At 40.4% G+C, this 3,079-nt stretch overlaps 1 non-coding gene across 1 annotated transcript; it reads right to left on the bottom strand.

Annotated features, from left to right (window-relative positions):
* Nucleotides 1-2,434: 2,434 nt before the first annotated feature.
* LOC116274797 lies at nt 2,435-2,538 on the bottom strand. Its single transcript, XR_004183569.1, has one exon. It is a non-coding gene; the product is annotated as a small nucleolar RNA U13 (small nucleolar RNA).
* Between the last annotated feature and the right edge of the window lie 541 nt (nt 2,539-3,079).

Genomic DNA, 3,079 nt, shown 5'->3' with positions numbered 1-3,079 from the left:
TGTTCCCCCAAAATTGATGTGTTGAAGCCTTAATTTAACCTCTAACACCTCGGAATGTGACTGTATTTGGAGACTGGGTCTTTAAAGAGGTAAAATTAAAATGGTGCTATTTGGAGGGGCCTTTATCCAATCTGATTGATGTCCTCATTAAAAAAGTTGATACGGACATCCTGAGAGACACCAGGGATGCTCACATGCAGAGAAAAGGCCATTTGGAAGCCAAGGAAAGAAGCCTTGGGAGAAATTAAACCTGCTGACATCTTTGATCTTGGACTTCCAGCCTCTAGAGCTGGGGTTCTGTCTGTATTTGAGTAACCCCATCTGTAGCACTGTTGTATGGCACCTCTAGCAAGCCAATACAAAGTTCAAGGTGCTCTTAGAAGGAGGAAGGACTGCTTTCCACCGGGAGATCGAGCTGAAGAATGATTGATGGTTAACTGTAGGGGTCCTGTGAATGCAGTACAGTGAAATGATCCTAAGTGAAGGGAGAAGTCATTCAAATATTTAAACAGGGCATTCCTATGATCTCTTTGAAATTTTTTAAGTAAATATAGCTACAACATGGTAACCAGTGAGGATCATGGGTCAACAAAAGAGACTGAAAAGCAGTGCACTGGCATCAGGAAACGAAACAAGAAGAGTGTGCCTTACTGAGAGCCAGAAAGTCGAGTGGTCCTCAAGGCACCTTGAGATCAAGAGGTTAACTAGATGTTGGAGAGCTTGGTGACTCTGACTAGAACTTCTGATGCAAGTCCAAAGTTTAAATCAAATTCAAGTGGCCCGAGGAGGGAATGGGAGTAAGGAACTGGATGTTCTGTTATTAGACAGCCCTTTTGAGAAGGGCAACTGTCAAAGACAGAGGGAGTTTGAACAGCCACTGGTTATTTGGAGGGTGACACAGCTAGCTTCAGAGTCCTCTAATACTGTGCAATGGTTTTCAGTGTGCAGAAGCAGCAGCAGCATCACCTGGAAACTTGTTGAAATGAAAATTCTTAGGCCCCGCCTCAGACCTACTGATCAGAACCTGTGGGGGCGGAGCCTAAAAATCCCCTGTCCTAGAACAGTCTTTCAGGTTTACAGAAATAGGCTGACTATAGTCAGAAGAGCCCTCATCCCTGATGGAGTTTCCTTCCCAAGTTTTAATGCCTTTAGTCCATTTATTGCTGTTTCATAAAGGGAGATATGCAAAGTGTACCCACACTGCCATCCATACAAGAAATAGTAGTGGGTGAGTCTAAGAAAGGTGAAGCTTCTTGCCATAATAGTTTTGGGAGCTTACTGTCTTCAGTTATATGTTAGAAGAAGTTTGATTTTTTTTTTTTTTGGTGTGCTTGTTCTTCTCTATCTACTTTCGAATCTCACTTGCATTGACTTAATATAACTTTTGTTATGTGCACTCAGTTTATTTGAGGAATTTTTTTTTTTGCTTGTATAACCTGTCTCTCCCTCTTACATACAGTAATTTCTCCCTTGAATAATTGCTTAACACTTCTTTCAATTTTAAGCTCTGAAACACTTATCTCCTTTATATTAACATCCATATACCCATCATCTTTTCATACCTTTTATTAATTCATACTTTTGGAAATTCTGGCATTAACCATTTATTTCTTCTATGGCTTTATTTTGTATTTATTTGTGTTTATCATATCTCTGAATTTAGCAATGTCTTCTTTACCCACATCACACTTTATCACCATCAGCACATGTGGTTGATGGTGAGGAATACAGAGAGGCCTCGTGCCTGTGTGTCAGTGCAGAGCTTAGCATGTAATCAGAGACAATGCCTGTTAGCCGTTCTTATCACCACGAGGGGACTGCAGCCAATGCTAACAATGGCACCTCACCAGACTGTGCTCTGCACTGGAGCTTCACTGTTAATTGACTCATTCAGTCTTTCAAACAGTAGTTAGCTTTTTGATTCCATGAGCTTGATTTTGTTTAGCTTTATAGGTCTCATGTGCACAAAGGAAACACCCCTCTTTTGTTCTTTCTTTTCTCAGCAAGAACGATAAAATAACCATAATCTTTTCCTTGTGTATTCAAAATACTCTGACTGAAAACACACTTAAATTCTAGAAAGCTTTATAATGATTTAAATTACAATGGCACTGGTTTTTTTTTTTTTCTGCTTGTCATTATCTTCCTAGGCTTTGTCACTTCCATGGCAACACATACTGTATTTTACTTTGTGTTTAAAAATTATTTATGCTGAGCCATAAACTAGTTTTTTATGAATATTCAACAATGTCTTCCAAGTGGCAAAATGTTCTGAGCCTTGTCTTAAATCCTTCCCACGCACAACTTTTAAAATAATGCTTTGAAGTGCAGTGCTGATCATGTCGCTCCTCTGCTCAAACCCCATCAGTGGCTCCCCACTGTTGATCAAGGAAAGCCTATACCCCTTGGTCTGACCTCTGCCTCCTTTTTTTCTCATCAGATGAGTAATGCACCAACATCATAACAAGGTTTGAGGATGGCACTTCTCACACATAAGCATGAAAACCCAATCATCACGCTTATAAACTACAAAAGGATCAGACTTCTGCCTCCTTCATAATCTTGTCTCAACTTGCCTTTAATGTCTTTCCATCTCACATCTGACCTCCTAATATACATCTGAGAATGCCTCGTCTATAAACTACAGATGGCTTATTAAAAATGGCATCAACAATGAAGACTCTATTACATCACAGAAAGGAAGTATGAAAATAGGAGGGCAATGACTGTTTACTTTCTCTGCAATTCTCTTGGTGTTCCCTTAATAGTCCAGGGATGGTTGTTCCCCTTCTAATGGTCACCTGCTGAAGGGGCAGAATAGAGAAAACTCATCTTTTGTCTATTACCATGAATGAGACAAACCTTCTCTGAGCCTTCCAGCAAACTTTCCTTGGTATCTATTAGACAGAGTGTGTTTCACACAGACCACACACCTAGACTGAAGAAGGAGACATTCAGAATTGGCCGAAGCTAACGAGTAAGCAGCTTGTGGCTCTGGGCAGATTCCTGCTTTCCACAAAGGACATGAGTACTCAGAGGAAGACGAAGAAAACCAGAGTTCAGTTGTTGAAGAAGGGAG

Source organism: Papio anubis, chromosome 4 (assembly GCF_008728515.1).
Source record: "Papio anubis isolate 15944 chromosome 4, Panubis1.0, whole genome shotgun sequence".
In the NCBI taxonomy this organism is placed as follows: domain Eukaryota; kingdom Metazoa; phylum Chordata; class Mammalia; order Primates; family Cercopithecidae; genus Papio; species Papio anubis.
Note: the sequence above shows the minus strand (reverse complement) of the source record. Positions and strands in the feature narration are given on the sequence as shown.